Genomic DNA, 24543 nt, shown 5'->3' with positions numbered 1-24543 from the left:
CACATTTTATTTTCCAACTTAAAAATTTTCTATCACTGTAACAACAAAATTAAGATCTTTTTCCTCTTTTTATTTTTCAAATTGAATATTTATCTCAATCTTTTTAAAATATAAAACTATGAATTTTTCTATATCAAGAATAATTTAACTAGTATAGATATCATAAATACACATATCTTAAATTTATATATTATAGAAAGAGAGTAAGAAAGTACCTGAAATTACATATAGTTAAATATATTTATTTATGTATATATGTATGTATGTATGCATATTTTTATATGTATCTCTCTCACTCACACACATTAGTTTTAAAAAATTTATTATTCATCTAATTTTATTTTATTTTTAGGTAAAAGGCAGAGCTTGAACATTTTATTAAAATATAAAGTAGTTACATATGTAAAGATCATAAAGAAGACCCCAAAATAACAAAACTAGATATGTTGTTACGAAGTATGAGCATAAAAGAGAAAGGAGCCAAGAACCCAAAAGAGCCCCTAAGAGTAAACTACAACACTCAACTTAAAATACCTTCAAACATAACAATACAATGGAGCATATAAAGATGAAATTCTTAAGAAGTATATACAAACCCTATTAATTTAACATTTTATACATATATCCCCTAACAAAAACCCAAGCTAAGTATGTGAGGATTCTCCTTCCTCTAAATTTTTTTCTCTTTCTACTTCCCTTGACACTTGAAGGAGGGCACGTGTACACTTGGTAGATTGGGACTATTCCATTGCATAGATCAACAATAGAAGAAGTTTTGCTTCATCTTCTTCATTGTTTTTCCTCCTCATTGAATAAGATAGTGTATCAAAATTTCTAGGCACAGACAGAGAAAGATGAACAGTTGGCGTATGAACTATTTCAAGCTATGCACAAGTTATGTGCACAAAGATAGTGTTCAGAAAAGTGGAGACCACCCAAAAAACATGAAAAAATAAGCAACGCGTACATGATTCTAAAATTTGAAATTATCACGTACGTGCTTAGGTTCGTTGTTCCAAAGGATAAAAAAAAAGACATTGTGTACGCGTTGTCTTTAGGAAAGTGAGCGCATACGCATTATCTTTAAGAAAGTGAGCGTGCACGCGCTGCTTTTAAAAAAGTGAGTGCATATGCACTCATAAGCCCTAAAAAACTGCGTACACGATACCTGTCAAAAAAAGTTTTTAAAAAAATGACTGGGTCTTATTTTCCCCATGACCACAACATTTTTTCCTCCCTTTTCTCCATGAAACTGTGAATGGGCTGCCACATTTCTCCACCAAATGCTATGGATAAAGGTTAGTTTTTCTTAATTTTTTTCTTTTTTTCTTGTTTATTTAATTTTTTTTACATTTTGAAATTAATTTCGTTTATTTTTATTAGGTTTTTTAATTTTTTGTTTCAATAACCAGATTCTGATAATCCACAATAGCAACAACAAAATGCACCTCCTAAAAACCCCAAACAAAACCCACAAGAGACGCCTCTAGTTCCTCCTTTTGACCGTATACCTCAAACATAGGAGCAATTGATTAAACAGTTAGGGAAAAACACATCTAAATTAAATAGACTAATTAATAAATAGAAAACATCTGAGCTTGAGCATCATAAATCACTCACCACTAGCCTAGAAATATTAGCTAGTGGTGCCATAGCTGTTTCCACACAAATTACAAAATGGGGAAACTTTAGGGATATGTGTCATCAATACTATGTTGGTGGGTTATCATACGAGGGATTGAAAAACAAAAATACTAGTAAACAACAAATATGTGCCCTTTTTGTTGATCCTAAAATTGGTCAGTCGTTGCCTCTTAATGCAAATATGTTTCCCATACATTGGTGTACCAATGTGCAGATGAAGAATCTTTTTTGGCAGAGGTGGTGGATGGTCTTTAATGATCCACCTTGTAATAATTATGACGTGCCATTGTATTTTTTGAGAAAGTATACTTTGATTTTGTCGTCAATGTGCAGCCAAACTATTTTGACAGGAGATATTTCCATGGTAGAGGTGGTAGCTCTGCCCAAGACATACCTAGAGCTCATAGGCGAGTAGCCCCAGAGAGTCGTCACCCCCTAGAACCCAAACCCAAGGTGCATTAGGCTCTTCCAGTAGAGCTGAAAAAGTCGATGGAGCTACAAACATTTTAAGTGGTCATAACACTGATTGGTGCCATCCTCCAACATGTGACACAGTTAGCACACCCTCTTGTACTGGATGATGAGCCATTAGTTGCTCCACGTGGTGACAAAGAGCCCATTCAGTAAGTGTGTGTCAGTTGCTCGGGGATATGCTCAGAGACGGATGATGTGGCCACTGTAGATGGATCCACATCTCATTTGTGCATGATTTGCAGGAGTAGATGTCAGACCCGCATGGCTGAGGATGTGGCATTGATAGAGGAGTTGATGGACATGTTGTTTGCCCATCAGCTACAGACATAGGTGTGTTGATTTGAATTCATAGCATTTTATCTATGAGTCACTTTAAATTTATAATTACATAAATAAATTTACATTTATACATCGATTTAGATTGATACAAATAATATGCATTTCAGGATGTAGCAGTGGTATCCCATACTCCTCCCGCAGTTACTACAACTGCAACTTCGATGCTTGAGGTATAAATTTTGTAACATGTTAAAATAGAATAGTACACTTTGAATTCAAAAAAATTACAAGATATACTAACTATCTTTAATGCTTGGTCCAATTTTTTGGTTTGTAGGTGTTGACAGGGAACCAAATGTCCCAGATTCATGAGATAACACTCTCAATGATCGATTTTGGCCTACAAGGCTATACGGTATCATATTTTGTACACCCTTTTTTATTTGTTGTTTTGATGGAATATGAAAGTCATTTTATTTTAGATTTTTCAAATAATGTGTAATATATTATCTGTACTCATATCTCATGTTAATTTTGTTTTTTTAGGGTACCCCGTCCGCGTCTAGACCTCATCCTAAGCAAACAAATTCCTCAAAGATGCCAAAACATGGGAAGAAGGTAATTGAACACATTTTTAGTTGTACAATTATTTTAAACCGTTGAAATTGTCTTAGTTGGGATTTCTAGATTGGTTAGTGTTTTTTGTCTATTTTATATGCACAACGACCATTGAGCTATGTGGATTTGTTGAATGCACCCAATTTGCCTATGGATCGAGAGAGGGCGGAGGTATGTATCTCTACTTTATTTCCTTGATTTCATGATTATATGCACGTGTACATGTGAACTTGTAATAAATTATAATCTTATATTTTTTTCATATAGGAAATATCCATAGCTACTTCATCAATGGTGAGCCCTCCTTCATGCACTAGAGAAGAATGTTAGGATCTGGTACACTTTTGTTTGATATATTACATTAATTATTTTTAACCTACAATAATTATCATTATATTAATTATATTTAATCTTTGATCATTTTTGATATAGGTAACAGCGACAATTTCTCCATCAATAGTGAGCCATCTTCAGTCCATTGGAGAAGCATCTCAGGCACTAGTATGTCATTATTCTCGATATTATAGCTTTTAAGTATTTTTGATGGATTTATGTTAGTACATTGTATTAATTGTATATTTCATATACAATAGCCCCCTTTGCGGTTTGGCCATAATGTGAATCCTTTTAAGTTTGTCTTCAAGAAAACTCCTACGAGTGATAAGGATAGGAGAGTGAAGACATTAGCTCCGAGATCAGCCGATGAGGTAATCTATATTTCAATTTCAAAGGAATTATAGTTAAATTCATAGTTATGGTGTTAATTGTGAACTATTTTCTACAAAATAATTCTAGCTTGGCTTTTGAATAGTGGTTTTGCAACCATCTATAGAGTCATGTACTACATCGAAGAGGCTCCATTTTGATGATCCACCACAATTTTAGGATCATATAGTGTTAGTTGTGGTCATAGAGTGACCAATACATGTAGATATATTCTACATTTTTATTTCATATCGATTTAGACATGGAATATGCCACATTTTTGTAATACTTGTATTGACTTGGCAGACATGCCTGATATATATATATATATATATTGATATTCGATCCAATAAATGTGTACTGAGTTCATTATTGTGTATTCATTGTATTTTATGGCTTTCCTTTTATAAACTTAATTGATCATTTACCTATGTAATCAACAATATGAATATAAACAACAAAAATCTATGATACATTTAGGCTATTAAAGGTATTAGTTCCCCTTCTTGGAATATCCAAAATATCATTGATAAGGCTAAACAAATGTTAGACGTCTATGATAGTGTGATTATTACTCATACCTTTAGGGAAGGTAATAGGGTAGCTGATTTGTTAGCCAATGATGAGGTCATTTTAGCAGAAGATGCTAATTATATCAGAGAGTCATCATGTAAGAACAAAGTCCGAGAGCAATTATTTTATGATAGAATCAATGGTACATATTAATCTCATTATTACCCTTTTTGGTTCGGAATTCAATGATAGAATTTGGAGTGAGGTGGATTGTTAGATGATGACCTATATCAGGCATCACACTAATGAGTATAGGTGTGAAGGGCCTTATCATATTAAGTACTGGGTTAATTTGCATGTTTTATAGGGCTACTTGAAAAACAAGAAAATTACCTTGGTTTTCGATTCCAACTTCTCTGTTCTTCAACATCTAGTCACTTTGCACTCCCCTGAGGGTTTTGACTTAAACAACTATTACATTATGGGTGAAAATCTCAACCATAATGAGCCCACCAACTGTGAAAGCTGGAAGGGTGAAAGAAAAATTTGGAGAAGGTTACATAAATACGGCTTCACTGATTATATGGAGAAATTGCATGGGAGAAAGAAGTCCATTTCCCATGGTTTTGCCAAAGGTTGGAAAAAAAATAGAGTTACTCTGTTTGGTCAGACCTGGAGAGTGGATGAAGATTTGGTGGCTAAGGTAACTGGTTTGCGAAAGGACGACATCAAGTTTTACAAAGATCATAAGTTTTCGGTGGAAGCCATCAAGAATTTCCCCAAGAATGAAGAAGAAAGAGCTCGCCTTGCCAAAAAGGATAATACTTCCTATTATCTCCCTAACCAAGTAAAATTCTTTTGGTAGAAAAATTTGAAAGTGTTAATGGAGTATCTTACTATTGATGGTAGGTTTTCGAACGTTTATAATTACCACTTTGTTATCCTTAACCACTTTTGCCATGGCTCTAAGATATCTCTACCCTTCTATCTAGCCTCCTCCCTTAATGACAGTCTGGATGACCATGCTAAGAAACATAATTCCTACCCCTTGCCTACCAAGGTCTTATTTTGTTAATATATGAGCATCTTAAGGATAAAGTTAAGGGTAATAAAGATTATGACAATTCTTACTTTGATGAGAATTCTTACAACCTTCCCCCTAAATAGAAATCGAGGGTTAGTAAAAAAGATGAAGAAGACACTAAAGAGAAGGCTGATTTTGAGCAGGAGCAGGAGAAGGAGGTGGAAGAAGAGGTGAAGAATGAGCAGGAGAAGGAGGTTGAGGGTGAGGAAGGAGACAAGGAAAATGAGCAGAGAGAAGAGGATGTTGATGAGTTAGAGGTGAAGGAGAGTCCCTATGATTTGGACAACAGGGATGATGTTCAAAATAATATGGAGGAGGGCAACCCTCGGTTTGAGGATTCTGCCTAGGACATGGAGGATGCAGACATTATTCTGAATGCTGCTAGTAACAGCTCTCTAGAAATATTTAATTTCCAGAAGTGGGTGGTTGATAACATTACCAACATCCAAGAAAAATAGAGAGAGCTGGATTTCAAAATTGATAATTTGGTTAAGGATATCAATAATAAAAGAAAAGAGGAAAATGTGGAGGATAATAGTGAAATAGGGGATGAAAAAGAAATGTTGGACTAGTTGGAAGGTGAGATTATAAAGGGAGATTTGAAGAACCTACTGGATGTGGTGAGGACTCTGAAAAATAAGGGTGAGTCTGATAATGATATGATAAACAATTAGATTCAAAAAACTGAGAGTGCTCTGAGGAAATTGATGGAGCATAGCTTGGCTGTGTTGAAGGTGTCTTCTCAAAACATTCAAATGTGTTGGTTGCTTGCTTGGATAAGGATAAGAAGAATAAAGATACTATGATTATTGATGATGAGTTGACTTCTAGTTTTGTTCAACACTCTTCCAGATGCAGAACTAAGCAAAATGCAAAAGAGTTGGAGCTTAAGACCAAAGGTAATCAACAGGTGCAGGAAAGTAAAGACCCGAAAGAGGCAGCAAATGCAATAATGATGCTTGTCAGGAATGATGAAGAGACCATTAATAATTTCACCTAAAATGCTCTAATTTTGTTTTAGGTGTGCCAGTCTCTCGCTGGCCTTTTGTTGTTCTTTACTCTAGTTGTTGTCTTTTGTGCTGTTCTTTTGCAATCTTTCTCTCTTAGTTTTGTCCTCTCTAGTTTCTCTATTTTTTTTCTTTTTGAAATGTAAGTGGTTTTTGGGTCCCTTAAAACTTGGTTTTCTTTAATCAAAAACAAAAATCTATGATATAAAACATTGCAATCGTAGAGTATGATTTGATATTTTCTAAAATATTGAATTAACCCAACAAAACTCCTTGTATTCAATTCATTATTGTATATCCATTGTATTTGGTGGTTGCCCTTTTATAAATTTAAATGAATATTTGTCTATGTAATCAACAATATGAATATAAACAACAATATGAATATAAACAACAATATGGGTGTGGTGTGAGATAACCCTCATGCTCACAATGACCAAATTTTGGTTCTCTTGTTTGAGGTCATTTCGATGAAAGATGTAAAAGTTGCTCAATTATTGTCAACAAAACTCCTTGTATTCAGTTCATTATTGTGTATTCATTGTATTTGGTGGCTGTCCTTTTATATATTTAAATGAATATTTGTCTGTGTAATCAACAATATGAATATAAACAACAAAAATTGATAATATGAATATAAACAACAATATGTGTGTGGTGTGAGAGAACCATCATGCTAACAATGGCCAAATTTTGGTTCTCATGTTTGGGGTCATTTCGATCAAAGATGTAAAAGTTGCTCAATTATTGTCAAAGTTGCTCAATTGTCATCAAAGTTGTCAAAGTTGTCAAAGTTTGGCTTCATTTGGATAAAAGATATAAAAGTTGCTCAGTTGTTGTCAAAGTTGTCAAAGTTGCAAGATAGGCTAGAATTGATTCGGTTCATCATGTGAACAAACCTGTGAGATTTTGCCAAGTTCAAGAGCTCAATGAAAAGTACAATAGAGAGGCAAAATATAGGACAAGAATAAATTGTATTCTCATCAATAGAAAATGATCAATAGTTCCATTTTCACACAATGTAGATGAGCCTACTTATATAGGCAAGGCTTATGGATATGTGAGCACACAAACATGATATGTGGCTCAATAAGAAACAAGGGCAGGTAGGAGAAACAATATAATAATCCACATGAGGTGGATCACCCACTGAATGTGGAGTGTAACAACAAGATCAACACCATAAAAAGTAGAAATTCTCCTACACACACTATCCCAATTTGGCACAAACACCCAAGTGTCTCATACCCAAACTACTATGAAATGCATTTCCTAAGTAAACTTAAGTAAAGTGTAATAATATCCATGATGAATAATTATTTACACCAACACCCCCCATTAAGTGCAACTTAGGGGAATGCACTTAAGTCTACAATGCAACTAAGCAATGCAAGATGGATCCCGGCTACTAGGCCATGTTAGGTACCCATGTACAGATGCAAATGCATTAAAACCAATACAATGAAATCTCTCACAATGCGGGGAAAGAGAGAAAAACCCAATGGGAAAAAACCCTCCCCCAAAAGAGAGATGAAAACTAGATACAAAGAACTCTCATAGAAGTATGTGAAGGACAAAACCGCATGTGAGGAAAAAGTCCCCCCCATATGAGAGAAGAAGAGAAGCTAGGAAGCCCCCCCTCAATGTGGAATCTACACCAATAATAGAAGCTCGATGTATGAAGAAACTGCTCCACAAATGTTGAACAACATTCCTCCCCTTAGGAAGAAACAAAACCAAAGGTGTATCCATGAAGTCTCCCCAATCATGAAGGGAAAATGTATGAAGAAAACTCATGATGAAAGAAATCTCTAAAAACTACTCAAGTGTCCCCATGTCAATGCTGAAATATACCCCCTCCAAAGGTGGTAAATTGTGCCACACTGCTGAAAAAGGCACTCCAATATCTAGTGGAGATGGATGTAGAACATGTCCCAAAGACTCACATGTCTTCTCAAAATATAAAGAGACCTCCTCCAACTGTTGTACATAAGTATCCACAATCATGTCAACCTCAAAAGAAGGATCATGTACAGAGAATGAACAAGAAGGTCAGAGTGTGCCCTCACAACAATCGAAGAAGGATCACCTTCATCAAAGAGAAGATGAATGTCATCAATGATGTCTCCCAAATCTGCAATGTAGGATTCCATAAATAAACCTGCAATGTCTATCAAGTAATCATCCCATGAATTTGAAGCTGGAAGATAATGAATATCCTGCTGCATTGAGTCACATGAAGGCAAAATTATCGCACTATCTGCATCATCTAGTGCAATAGGTGATGTGATATATCAATATGAGGAGATGAAATACAAGACTCAAGAATGGGTCCACATGTGAGAATCCCCATGTTCAAGTGCCCAAAGTTCTCTTCAAAATCTGAACCATCACAAGAAGTGTGATCATCATGTGTAGAATCATCAAATGTGAAATCATCATCATCAACAAACTCTGAAAAGGAGTATAACCGAGATGCATGATCAACCACCCCAGTCGCAATGATAGCTCTAGTCTCCAAGTCTCTAATGAAAACTGACTTAGGTGTGAACTCCACAACTCTCTTAGTTGCACCATGTGTGATTTGATAGATAGAAAGTAGATTGTTTGTCAAGTGGGGTACACACAGCACATTATTGAAGGAGTTATCCCCAATGTCAATAGATCCTTTCCCAATCCCATCCATGTATGTATGATTGCCCATCAAAATTTGTGGCATGGTGCAAGGCTCAAATGTAGAGAACATAGACTGTGAAGATGCCATATGATGAGAAGCCCCTGAATCTAGAAGCCATCTCTCTGTATCATGACTAATAGTAGCACATAGAGATTTTCCTTTTCTTGTCCCAAAAGACTGAGTCTTCCCACTTGTAGAAGCCATGAATGCTTTCCCTTTTCCTTTTGAATGTGAGGAAGTGGAAGTTGATGAATCATCCTTCTTGTAGACATTAGGCAAATCAATGTTATGCTTTTTGATGATATGTGTGAGCTCATCAATCTTCTTAGAATGGAAACAACGCTTCTATGACCAAAATTTTTACAATAGGCACAATTAGGTCTCTCCCTCTTTGGTGAGTTATCCCTCTTGGAAGAGGATGAATCTCCTTGTTGTGGAGAAGATGGTGCTTTGTCCTTAGGCTTTGAGTGCCATTTCTTGTTGTTTGAGTTGTCCTTTCCTTGATTTCCTTTGTTCCCTTGATTTTCCACTAATGCTTGAGACTTAGAAGCCTTAAGAATGCCCATGCTTAACAACTTAGTTTGTTCCATCATCAACATTTCATTGAAAGCATGAAATGTAGGCATTGTGTAGCTTGAACCCATTGTCATCCTGTGGGTTTGGAAACTAGAAACAAATGTTGCATATTCTTGTGGAAGCTTGCCTATCAAGTTGAATATCATTTGAGTATCCTTCTTATCAATGCCACAATCTTTGAGTTGTGCCCTCAACTCATTTGCCTTAGTGACATAATCTTGTTTAGTATCAAAGTTCTTGGGATCTAACATGGTGAGATCACTATCAATTTGATATCCCTTAATCTCATCAACTTGACCATACAAGTCTTGAAACTTTTGCCAAGCATCCTTGATTAGAGTACACTTCTCAATATGAAAAATGAGATCCTTTCATACATACTTTCTTAAGGTACCAATTGCCATGATATTTTTAGTGAGCCAATTCAAGTGACCAACTGGATCAACCTTAGGATTAGTGGGAGCAACAATAGTTCCATCAATGTAATGAGTTAGTCCTTTTTCCATAAGTTTACTCCATGCATCAATTTTCCAAGTAGCATAATTATGAGGAGTTAAGAGAGGAAACTTAGAAGAACCCATATCAGTAGAAAGGAAAGAAAACAAGAGCACAAAAGCACAAGAGACACCCTCCCAAATTCACTCAATCAAAGTACCTCCCCAAAAAAGTATGATTTTGGCACTTGATATGTAGTGCGTGTACAATAGGCCACCTGCAAACAATGGCAAGGTGGACTTTTGATTTCAATTTACAACTTCTCAAAATGAGATCTAAGAGACTTCAACAAATACTGCTAGTGATCTAAACTGAGATCCAAGCAAAATGCAAGTACCAAATATGTCAAAAATCGCCAAATACTGAAAGTACTATTTCTACTTAAAATCACTACAAACTGATGGCATATTATGAAATTAGATGAAAAAATATGCACTTTCAAAAAAAATGGCACTTGAAAAGGAGTCCATATGAGCCCAAACGAAGCCTCCAAAGTTGTAAAAATCAGGATTTCGCGATTTCTGAAAAACTTGTATCCGAAAATCAGAAAATTTTTGCACCACTGTACAGATCACAAAATTCTACCCCAAAACAAAAAATATTGCTCATAAAAATGAGTCCGGATGAGTGAGATATCGCTATTTGAAAATTGTCTACAAAATTATAATTTTTGGAAAATTTCCGCTGCAGCGTCAAACTTCAAATGCCTCTAGATTTGGCCTCTGAAGTTCGATTTGGATGAAACAAAATGCAAAACTGACTTTCTTGGACCTCCTCAATCTAATGGTAACCTCATATTTAACCCATCAAGCTTCAATAATAACTTACAATAGAAAACTCCAAAATACACAATACCAAATAGCATCAATTTCTCTCAATTAGCAAACCAATGACACTCTAATGGCTCTGATACCATGTGAGATTTTGCCAAGATCAAGAGCTCAATGAAAAGTACAATAGAGAGACAAAATATAGGACAATAATAAATTGTATTCTCATCAATAGAAAATGATCAATAGTTCCATTTTAATACAATGTAGATGAGCCTGCTTATATAGGCAAGGCTTATGGATATGTGAGCACACAAACATGACATGTGGCTCAATAAGAAACAAGGGTAGGTAGGAAATAGGTGTGGGTAGGTAGGAGAAATGATATAATAATCTACATGAGGTGGATCACCCACTGAATGTGGAGTGTAACAATAAGATCAACACCATAAAAGGTAGAAATTCTCCTACACACGCTATCCCAATGTGGCACAAACACTCAAGTGTCTCATACCCAAACTACTATGAAATGCATTTCCTAAGTAAACTTAAGTAAAGTGTAATAATATCCATGATGAATAATTATTTACACCAACAAAACTGATGTCACGATCGCATTCAGGTGGGTAGGTTTATGCTAGGTATGCTCCTCTCATGCATCCAAAAGCATCAAAATGTTGATTCATACCCTACCGACACAATCTCTCAGGTGCCCTGAGTCCAAAAAATTGTCAAACTTTGATGGAATGTTTATTGCAATCCAGGACACATATGATCAATCTGTTAGAACCTATAGGGTTGTGTGGGGATCCTCTACAATTACCTATCTTGGTTTTTGACAACTCAGAGCCATTTTTCAATTGGTAGCATTTTTTCGCCTCCAGCAAAAATCATCAGTTGCATGCAATGCAAAGTTGCAAGATAGGCTAGAATTTATTTGTTCCATGATGTGCACAAACCAACATCACGAGCACATCTACATGGGAAGGTTTACACTATCCATGCTCCTCTCATGCATCCCAAAGCATTGGAACATCAAGAGTCATACCCTACCAACGCGATCTCTCAAGTACCTTGAGTCCAAAAAATTGTCAAACTTTGGTGGACTATTTCTTCCAATCCAAGACATATATGATCGATCCATTTAAACATGTGGGGTCACATGAAGCTCCTCTATAATGGCCTATCTTATTTTTTGAGGACTCGAAGCCATTTTCAATTGGTAACATTTTTTCGCCTGCTACAAAAACCGTTAGTTGCATGCAATGCAAAATTGCAAGATAGGTTAGAATTGATTCGGTTCGTCATGTGCACAAATTAATGTCACGAGTGCATCTGGTTGGGAATTTTTACGCTAGGCATTCTTCTCTTGTGCATCCCAAAGAACTGAAACATCAAGAGTCATACCCTACCTGTGAGATCTCTCAAGTGCCCTGAGTCCAAAAAATTGTCAAACTTTGGCGGACTATTTCTTCCAATCCAAGACACATATGATCAATCTATTTGAACCTATGGGGTTATATGAGTCTCCTCTATAATTACCTATCTTGGTTTTTGATGAGTCAAAGCCATTTTTAATTGGTAGCATTTTTTCCCTTGCTAAAAAAACTATCAGTTGCATGCAATGCAAACTTGCAAGATAGGCTAGAATTGTTTCGGTTTCTCATGTGCACAAACTAGCATCATGAGTGCATCTGGGTGGGAAGGTTTACACTAGGCATTCTCCTCTTGTGCATCCCAAAGCACCAAAACATCGAGAGTCATACCCTACCGACATGATCTCTCAAGTGCCCTGAGTCCAAAAAATTGTCAAACTTTGACAGACTATGTCTTCCAACCAAGGACACATATGATCGATCTATTTAAACCCATGGGGTCATGTGAGGTTCCTCTATAATGGCCTATCTTAGTTTTTGATGACTCAGAACCATTTTCAATTGGTAGCATTATTTCACCTGCTTGAAAAATCGTCAGTTGCATGCAATGCAAAGTTGCAAGATAGGCTAGAATTGATTCGGTTCATCCTATGCACAAAGCGATGTCACGATCGCTTTCGATTGGGAAGGTTTCATGCTAGGCATGCTCCTCTCGTGCATCCCAAAGCGTCGGGATATCGAGAGTCATACCCTACCGGTGTGATGTACAAGTTGCTTGACAATTTTTTTGACAATAATGACAATTTTTGCTCAAATTGCATCTAGACTCAATCTATGACTCCTATGACCCGATAATGACTCAAATAATTATCAAGGATTATACAAGAATCAAGAATTCTCATTTTTGACCTTATCAATAATGGTCATGAATGACCTTATCACATTACATAAACTCAAAACATAGTCACAAAACATAGACACAAAAAATAGTCACAAAACATTGTCACATATTATTCAAAAATTTGCCTCCAAATATGGTCAAATCAACTCTTAGCTATTTGAATATACAAAAAAATGTCTTACAAATAATCTCATGGGCTTTTATACAACATTTGGCATTACAATATGTGTGATTCAGCTCATCGTCATTTTAATATACAAAATTTGGCATCTAAATATGTACAAATCAGCTCATTGCCATTTAAATATACAAAATTATGGCCCCAAACATGTACAAATCATCTCATGGGCATTTATATATACAAAAAATGAATATAGAATGATGTTTCGATGATATATACAAAATTCTAAAAATCATTCTACTTTGAACCATAGAATCAATCAAGTGAGCCTTTAGGATCGACTCTAACCTGTATTGTGTCAAGTATTGCATCATGGTCAGATTCACGTACTTTCCATAAAATGTTGATATGAGGTCTACCACGATACTTCATCAAATGAATATTTGTTGAAACAATAAGGTTAGAGAAATGAAGAATATGTCTGTGTGTTTCAAAGTCCTTGAACAACCAAACATCAAAATTCTTGATAGGGTATCTCCTAACGCATGTTCCTATCATGACAAAAGACCCTATTGGGTACTCAATACCCTCTCCGTCAATGATTGTGGTTGTCAATTTTCTTTTAGGCTCAACACAATGACACAAATAGTAATTTGTTCCTTCTTCATTGTTCTCTTCTGCAACAAATGCATACACATGACCTACATTTTATACAATGATAATTAATACCAAAAATAAAGTGTGATGTACAACAAAATGAACCAATAAGAATACTTGCAAAAAAATTAACTCAAAAAATCACTTGAATCCACTAGGTCGGATACATGGTCAAAATCCATTGATGTTTCCATCTGGCTCAATTGTAGTGCTTTGGGAATTTGATATGTATCAATGGGAACCAATGGTCCATAAGACCATTTGTGAACCCACTCTTGTGATTCACATTTTTCCCACAAACAATACATGCATGAAGAGAAAAAACATACCATCTGTCTCATATAAATTAGTAGTGAACTTGCATTTGAACTCATAAATGAGTGCATATCACTCGATCCTGCAAGTGTACAATAATCTAGATAGTTTTCAATGTTAGATTCAGTGATCAACCTAAAATATCTACAACCATTGACATACCTAGATTACCTAGACCCATCATAGAATTACACCATCACATAACTATTTCTACATCTATCAACTCAACACCACCTTCGTACTTCAATTCTTCTCTAGCTAGGGCTCTTTCTACACATGCTCATGCACCATCATGCTCTCCCTTACCATGTCCAGCTTCAGTAAAACTCCAAAAATATTGTGCACCATTTTTCATATGCATCCTTGTCAACCAATAAAACATCCTTGCATTCTTGAATTGTGTGGTGCAATTATCCGATATTAAGTGTCGGTTGTATTGTATGTTTCTTTCTTTTAAATTATCATAGAGAACATTAAATAATCCTTGTACAAACTCTGATGAATAAGTAAAATCATCACTTATGTAGACATGATACTCTCTAACAACCTTTGTATCCCCCTTTGTACTATCATCTGGATGCATGAATATTTTGTGTACAAAAATAAAAACTTGTGTAGAATGATAATACATACATTGCACTTCATCTTGAGGTTGTACTGTATAATTTTTAACAAAATCAATGATAGAGACAATGGTGACAAGAGGAAATGTGTCCTTACATAACTTGAATTTCTCATCTAACTATCAAGCTGTATGTGTATACATTATGTACTCATAAACTAGTTTCTCTTGAAAGATTTTCATAAATTTAGCTACAAATATATCATTTTTCACTAGTGCACATCTGTTCAAATATTTTCCATCTTTAACTCCATGTGTGACTATCTTGTATTTTCCAAAAAAAACTACTTTTCTCCTAATTTCATGTGTGCTCTCCAAATTTACACATCTTGGTAAATGTTGCAAACCACCACATATAGCACAAGAACCTTCCAAACAAGGCATCTTATAATAAATGCATCCATCATGTCTATTAGATAGAACACTTCAAATAAATTATCTTACCAACTTAGGAGGTGCTTGTATATTGCATTCCTGCAAAACATCGTTAGTGTGCAAAGTAGAACAAATATGACAAAAAATATCATAGTGCATGGAAAATTCAATATGCATCCTACAACAACACGTGGTGCATACATGATTAATCTTAATATAAAAAGGTTTTTACATTTCAAAAAATATTTGAGAAATTCATATTTGAGGAAACTTTTCAAGGAATCTTTCATAAAATTTTGTTTGAGTCATATCCAAATAGTGTTTGGCATGTGGCTCACAATTTGTAGGCCCGATTCACCTTCTAACAACATCTCTTTGGTTGGGTGAAACTCTTGTGTTGTCATGCCAAAAAATTTCAATTAATGTTCTTAGTGCATCAACAACAACCTTGTCTTTGTGTGGTAGTCTAGCCAAGAATTCCCAAAGAGAATTATTGTTAGGTTCCCCTATTTTTTCTCACCTCTATAATGCTTTACTTAATGTTGTTCTACTAACGTTTAATGACACTTGTTTTTCTTATCAAATAATATTTTTTATTTTCTTGCTCACTATGGTTGATGTAATGACAAGTCGAGTAGCATTAGAATATTTAGTACATGATTTTGAACCAATAACTTGATATGCATCAAATAGATTTCTCACAATAGTTCTTTCGTTGTTACTTTCAGATGATCTTAAGCCTAGAATTTTCATTGTCTCTCTAAAATTAAAATTTAAATAATTTGAACAATTAATTGACATCATGCGATTTGATTTAAGTTTTCAAAATGGTTTTACCATATTCTTTTAACCATTCTCCTACAAGTTCATTCATTCATTTTATTGTGCATTGGCTTCAATATATTATCATCAATGTCAATTAGATACTTTGGTTTCCTATGAATGATTCTAGGAGGTGTTAACATCGGTGTATTGTGTACATTCAATTCAACAAATATAACAGGTTTATATTCATTATTTAATTGATTATTCAACGTGGTCTCTTCTTCAATTTCATTAGGTTCATATGGTAAATCAAATGTTTCATGAACCCTATTTTTCCATAAATTTTTATTTAGGAAAATAATGTTTATTTTCCGCAAATGAAATGGAAGTGAAATGAAATTGGAATTGTTAATGAAATAAGATTGGAGATCGAATGCAGTGAAATGATTTATATATAATCGAATGATCAGTAATAATTTTTATGGCAAATTGGGATCGTCATTGCAAATGACCAACTGAGTGCAAGTGAATACAAGAACTGGTGAACGGAGATGAAGGCGAGAACATGGTTCAGGTAGAGTTGTCTTAGCTCTTATCTTTCATTAGAATAGATGAAATCTCTCACACACCACATTAGGATTTATAATTTGCATCTTGTAATGATGGATGATTTAATTGACCTTATTTGAATGTTTGTTTACATTGGAATGATGAACTTGGAATGAGTAGAAGATTGCTTTATTTATTTATACATGAGCATTTTTTGCATGACTTGAGTGACGATTGAGTTAAATCTAAGTTGTAAGAGTGATTGCGATCATATGAAGTTATATGTATAAATTAGATTATTATTTTATAAGTTATTTTTCGTTTGAAAATGAGAATAATGGTCTTGTTGATTTAAGTAATAGTTCATGAGTATAAATTCATATTTAAAATCTTTCATAAATGAAATCGATCAATATATATATATATATATATATATATATATATATATATATATATATATATATATATATATATATATATATATATATATATATATCTACGCATATATATATTCATATATTATTAGTTTATTAATATCATAGAAGATCAAATTAGAATTTAATTCTATTTAACTTCTAATGATTAAATGCAAGTGTTAATTATTAATATGTTATCCTTTATGTTTAAGTTAACATTAATGTTGGTTTTACCAAAGGTGGCAGTGGCGGTTGATAGGTCTACTAGTAGAAGTTGACAACCAAACTGCAATTTACTCCCCACGAATTGCAGATCACTCCACCGAACTGCAAAATGACTATCGTTTAATGGCTTACGATCGATGGGGGAGGAAGAAACAATTTGGTATGTAGTGCCATGGAATTAAGAAACCGTAGATGTCATCGAATGCATGCCATATCACAAGGGAGGGAATACCCTATGGATCATAGTATGAAAGGAGAGTCAAGGTGGTGTTGGCTAGACATATGCATAGACCATCAGGAGTTTGAAAGAATTAAGGGCTATTTATATGCAACGTGGGCACCACGATGACTAATCCATGTAACAACCATCTTGCATGCAGATTAGATGAGTAGAGCGACATAATGGGAAGCCATCGAGACTTGAGAAATGCAGAACTATTGCAAGTAATAACTGAAGGGGTGGTTAAGATACTAGGAAAACTACTAACCAGGGTGGTCAATAGTAATATCGACCACTCCCCATATTTAAAGGGAGGGGTCAGTATTACCACCGACCACTCCTCCACCCTTTTTATTAAAATAGAAACCATGTTGAATCTGTCGATAAATGTGCCATAATTTGGAAAGTACCATGGTTCACCAGCCCATGTAAACCCACCAATGTTCACACCTTGATCGACAAGTGTAAAAAGAAGTTATTTTTAGTTAACTTTGCATGTTTTAAGGAAATAATTTTTAGTAAAGTCGACTTAGTAAGAGATAATTATGAACTTTACAACTTTAGTAGTTGGGTTTCATGAAGTAGATGATGGATAACTTTGCATGGTGAACACATAGGTGTTCAAATCTGATTAGGATTGTTATGATCAATTAAACCACGAGTGGTGTCATTTAGAATCAATACACCACTAGGAGAGATAGATCAAAAGTAGGAAAAAGGGTAGATGACAACACTGTATATAGACCATTGAGTTGGAAGAAAAGAAAGAATAGGAAGTTAGAGGAAAGAAAGTTAGAAGAGAGAAGATAGGAAGGGAGGAAGATAGAGGAGAGCAAGATAGAGGAGAGAAAGAACGTAGAAGGGCGATAAGAGATTAGAGAGAATGGAATAGTGGAGATTTTGATGTGTTTACGACCGAGTCATAAAAGATCGATGATGATCATCTCTGATTTAGCGTCGAACTTAGGGGTTAGTCTCTTGAATGAGTTTTAGTTGCTTATTTATTATTAGAGAAATTCTTAGAATATAGAAAGGATGAGGACTAGGAATAGAGAGCTCGTGAGATAGAAAAGTGTCGAGGAGGAAAGCATTGGAATCCAGACATATTGTAGATAATTTGAAGTTATCAGGGATCATAATAGCCATGGATCGCGTTTCTTGAGGTAGGCTCAAATCTAGTATGTTTTTTGAAGAGATTTAAGAGATACAGAATGATCTAGTTTTAGACTTATGCAATATTCTAATGAAAAGGTTAGAGTCGTGATATAAATCATTTTTAATTGTTTAAATTATGATCATGCAAATACAGATGTAATAATGAAATATTTTCTAAACATTTGTTGATAAAACTTATTGTAACTCTTAGAAATTAGATCACTCAATCCTCTACAAATAGAGTAAGAGGACAGATAGAGAAACTCTGAAATTGAACTGTGAAGAAGATGAAATATTAGGATTATGACTTATTAGATAGTGAAGTTTATTTTGATATCATAAATAAAAGAGTTAGACTTTCAAATTAGATCCTTGCATGAAGGGAAAACATGGTTATCAGGTGTCTCATTTAAAAAGCCATATAGATAGGCACTTTATGAATTTTCATCATGTTAGATTGTTGTTATGGTAAACTAGTAAAACTAGTGAGTTAAGTTTTTAAATCATGAAAAGTCACATATTAGTATTAAACTAAATATGATGTTTTTAAGAAAAGAGGTAATAGAACCAAGACACATGGAAAGATAGAGAGTTTAGACAAGATAAACTTAGAATTCTAAACCATAAGAAATGGAATGCACGTTAATGAGTACGTTATTTAAATGTTTTGATAATTGAATAAAAGAATGTGTGCTTATTTTATTCAATTTCTATGTAAAGATACATACATGTGTTACACCTTCTTAATATTTAATCTTGTCTTTAAATTGCTTGAAAGATAGAAGTGAAAGATTGTTTTCTTACAGATGTATATTTGTTTATCCATGAAAGATTGCTTCCTGTCAGATAGGATTGGTTGTAATAAAAGATTGATTATTTCAATTTCTATTAAATGAAAGATTGTCTTCTTTAGCATTGTATTTTTATCTTGCAAGAAATAGGAAGCTAAAATTGAAAGGTAAAAGATTGTCTTCTGTAAATATTTATTCTAGATTCATGTGAACAAAGCTTGATAGGATTGTGTTTGTGGAAAGTTACCTTCCAGGATGGGTGCCAAATGTGGATTATAGAAAGAGAGTTTTCTTTTTCCAAACTATATTATTTGATGTGCATGGCATTATACTCGACCAAGTAATCAAATTGAATAAACCATTGAAATAGATGGAGTTCTTTTATTTATCTACTCTACCACATCCTTGATTGATCTTGTAGGTTTCTTAATGGAATTAGAAAAATCAATTGCATGTATAATCTAGGCACGCACCAGATTCCATCTTGTCTTTCAAATTATTTTTCTAAGCAATTTGTCCCGGGTCAGGTATTCTTGATTGACTAAGAATTTTGGGGAAGTGTAAACTTCAAGGTTGGGCGGAAAAAGAGCCAGAATCTTGTTCTTGTCTTCATGCTAAAGATTCTATTCATGATAGCTTGGGTTGCAGATCAACGGATGCATCTCACCCTTTACTTTGTATTATTTTGTTACTAAACTTATGACAACTTGAAATGCCTAAGTATTGTATGATTGAGATACTAGTTTTATCAATTTATTGAATGAAGAATCTTTATCTTTTATAGAAATTCCATGTTTATTACGAATGATCAAATGAAGCTATGGATGGAAAAGTAGAATGAAATAGATTTATTAACTGATTTATGAGTTTCTTTAAGAATAAAGAGTATTTCGTCTATTATTGAAGTTAGGACAATTTACCTCTTTACAAAATGTCTCTTCTTCAATTTCATTAGGTGCATTATGTTTGTTTGGTAAATCAAATTGAGATGTTGAGGAGGACATACCTTCTTGTCCTAATGTTATTATGTCACACAATTTCTTCATACATTGCCTTTGTCTTTCCTTTTCAGCCTCTCATTGTTCCACCATTCCTCACTTGTTCTTTCCCATGGTTGATATTGGTTGTCCTAAATAGAATCATATTATAGATATATGTAAAACAAGTTTATAAACAAACAAATAACCATAGATATGCATCTTATCATTATTTTTGTGAATCAAAACTATTAAACAATAACAATAATATTGATAAAACTAATAAGAACAACCACCTACAGTGTGGCCTTCAACGACCTCAAAAATGTCTTTTGAGTTCATTGAGGCTCTTGGGCAAATAAAACTATGTCAAAGTACCGCGCACATGGTATATTAATAACCACATATGCGATGTTAGTTCCTAAAATGTTGGCAAGCCCAATGATATTTTTTTCACCTATATGCACTTAAACATCATAATTACCACATATGCGCTCCTATCCCTTAAAATTGTTATGGAAGGGTAGTGAACTAATAGGCTCAGTACCTTGTACATGTTATTTGTATTAAAAAAAAATGAAGGAAAAGGGAGAGAGGGAGAGGGAGAGAGAGAGGGGGGAGAGGGAGAGAGTGAGAAGGAGATAGGGAGAGAGAAAGAGTGGGGAGGGAGAGAAGAAGAGAGAGAGGGATGGGGTATAGAGGAAGGGAGAAGGGGAGAGAGGGGGAGAGTGGTGGAGAGGGAGAGAGAGCGAGACAATACACATACATACACACATGTGTGTATATATACAGTTTAATATATTATATATTATTATATACATATATATATAATATATTATATAATATATATATATTATATGTATATACATATATTATATATACAATATCATATTATACACACTCCCAAATTTTAAACAAAAGTAGCACGTACACGCTATTTATAGGTAAGACAACATGTACATGCTTCTTATACCATAGGTACCTCATATGCACTTTTGACTGTTTAGGCTTGGAAATAGGCTTGGATGACAAAGATATGGGTTGGAAGTTTGATTTCCCTCCATTTCCCTTCTATTTGACTTGTTTTATTTTATGAACTTAGTTTCTCGACTTTGTCATCATCAGGTTTACACTTCATCAAGTGGGTATTTCTAAAATTTCCACCATATTTTCACCCATCTTCTGACCTTTCTAACCATATAATTTTTTTTTAAAATTTGAACAATAACATATTATTATTGAATTTCTTTTACCAGTGTCTCCATAGTTCTCACAGACATACATGTACCATTGTTTTAATAACTTTTGATCTACTTATCCAAATTTAAAAAAATATATATATTATTTTAGTGCAAATGGTTCTTTATAATTAAAAAAAAAATTGTATTTTCAATTTTTTTAGCACAAGTTATGCTGTACACATGAACAGGTGTCTCATTTTCAAGATGTGCTCGATTGGAAAAATCATAAAAACAAAAAATCAACAAAAAATTACAAAAAACTACACAACTTGTAGTGCTCACTCTTAAATATCTTTCTGCCAAAGGATTTGTCAAAATAATAAATCTAACTATTACTTTTTTGGTGCGCACGTCAAATACTATGTTATGTTTTTCAGAAAAAATCAGGGTCTATTTTTCATGTGTGAAGGATTTGACCCCCTTAATATTATCCAATTTTGAAAAATTTAAGTAGTTTGGAAACTAGATTCAGAGTACTACAATATTTGTTCTTTGATTATCTTCATATCTTGAGTGGATGGCATTCAAATTTTGCCTCTAGGTTCAAATTTGCTTGATTTCTGAAAAAAAGTGTCCACTTATATGCACCTTTTTAACCAACATCTTTATGCACTTACCCCACAACAAATATTTTTTTTAATTATGCCTTGCAATTGATGGTAGAAATATTTCTTTCATTTGTAATATGTTGAAATGTTTATATTTTTAGTATGTTAAATTCTAGCTCATTGCTAACTCGAAAAATATGCATCAAGAAACAATTATTATCTATCAGGGTCTACATGATCTACATGTTTAAGAAGTTATTAATATTTGAATAACTCTGAAGAAAGTATTATTGTTGGAAGTGGATTTTATTTGTTCATTTGAAGAGAATGTGACACTTTGTTGTGAGTTTCACATTTTAATTTTTATTCATTTTCCATTACTAAAATAAATTCATATTGAGGAGAATCTGGAAAGAGAGGTACAAATACATAAGATAGAGGGAAAAAGGCATAAATAAGAAAGAGAGGTGGACAAGAGAAAATGGGTAGAAAAGAGATAGTGGACACAAAGAGATGTATCTCTGTATCTCCTTTTCTCTATCTCTTTCTCTATCCCTCTTTATCAATCTACCTCTCAATATATATTTGTCTCTCTATATCTTTCTCTTTAATTTCTCTATTACTCTTTAGGAAAATGATATTAGTAGTAATGAAGCCAAATTCCAAAAGCTTTATCAATATTGTCATTTCTTATGAAAAATAGAAATTTTTGAAAAAGGTATGAAAATCCATCAAAACATGAAGGATAGAAAAATTAGATGATATTTTATTATAACATCCTAAATTGTACTCCCTTACAATTTTGTCCTCACTTATTCCCTCACTTTGGAATTCATCTCCTAAGGCCTTATTGAAGCTCTGATTCTACTCGCACCATGTATCAAACTCAATTTTTTCACTATCTATATTTCTCGTACAAAGATATTGGGACCCTAGTGTCCAGGACCATGGAGCTAGGTGCCATGGTCCCCAAGGACTAAGGAATCCAATGCCATGATCATCTCAAAAAGGGGCCCATTTTGGGGCCTCATAATAGTCACTTAGTTTGAATAGGAACCCAAATCCTATGTTGGCTTGTGTCAAAAAATTATTTTTCTTTCCGACTAACATGTATAAAAGGGGGTCTATCCCTCTGATTTTGACATCAAGCATTCACAATTAAAATTCATCATCAAGCAAAATTGAGATTTACATTCAAGTGAGAAAATCAATCAGTCTTCTTTTCAAACATTGGAGTAGAAGTAAAGTTAGGATTCAAGTATTGGAGATCAAAATTCATGTTCTTTGTTCTATGAAGACTATCTACTTGAAACCCTAATTCCTTGTGAACAAAAACAAAACTTCATTAAAAGGTATATCATTAGTGTTTCATATATTTTTAGACTTTCCCTCAAAAGGAAAGTATTTCCATTATAATTCTTCATTTAAACTTCAATTATATTCCACGGTTAATTCCAAAAGTGGGGTTTGACCTAAGGCAGGAAGACCCTATTCCCAAAAGTTTCCCCCCTTTCATTGTCTGTAGGAGCAAGTAAATAGCTGCATTTTGGAGGATCAATAAGATTCACAGAGATGAAAAGATTCTCCTTTGGACAACAAAATGTTCAAAGGACCATGGCGACAACCACCACAGTCTTGAACAATTAGGCCAAATTTTGGGGAATAAATCTGAACCTTCATATACTACTTAGATTCAAGTTTGTGGCTCCATTTGATGACTGCAACTAATTTTTTATGGATAATTGCTTCAATATCCATACATTTACCCTAATTTAAATATCTTAAATTAATTCAATTAAATTTAAGGGAAAGAAGAGTCTTTGCTTAGGAAACAAAGAATATGAACACAATCTAAATGTATCAAGGCTAGATCTATCAAATTTTATATTTGCCCAATGTGTTGGTTCCTAAAGAAAAATTAGCAGTTCTACTACATTCTATAGTGAAACCCTAAATTTTCACCAAAATAGTTATAGCTACAACTTTTATTGTATATATGTTAAATAATTACAAATTCATATAAATGATACGCAAATTGTTTCCTTTAATACCCCAAATTCCTAGTTTTTGTGGCTTTCTATGATTATACAATATGCATAAAATAGACTTATTAAAATATTATTATAAAATTCCAAGAAAATGCAATTTGCACATACAAAGTCATTATTGACATGATTTACTTTCTTTCTTTGTCTTTGACTATGCCAAAATATGAGCTTTAGAATATGGTTTGACATCTATTAAAATATATGGAATGGGGACTTTTTGTCAATTTCTATAGATGTAATATATTCATGGAAATGTATGCAAAATGTGTCCAACTATAAATTGGCTAATTCAATAAACTTTCATAATTCTAGGAAGAGTTTTTACCACATAGAATGTAATGATTATAGGATTTTCATTATCTTCAACATAACAGATAGAAATCTACAATACATCATACA

Source organism: Cryptomeria japonica, chromosome 8 (assembly GCF_030272615.1).
Source record: "Cryptomeria japonica chromosome 8, Sugi_1.0, whole genome shotgun sequence".
NCBI lineage: Eukaryota > Viridiplantae > Streptophyta > Pinopsida > Cupressales > Cupressaceae > Cryptomeria > Cryptomeria japonica.
The sequence above is the reverse complement of the archived record's forward strand: the minus strand, read 5'-3'. Positions refer to the sequence as shown.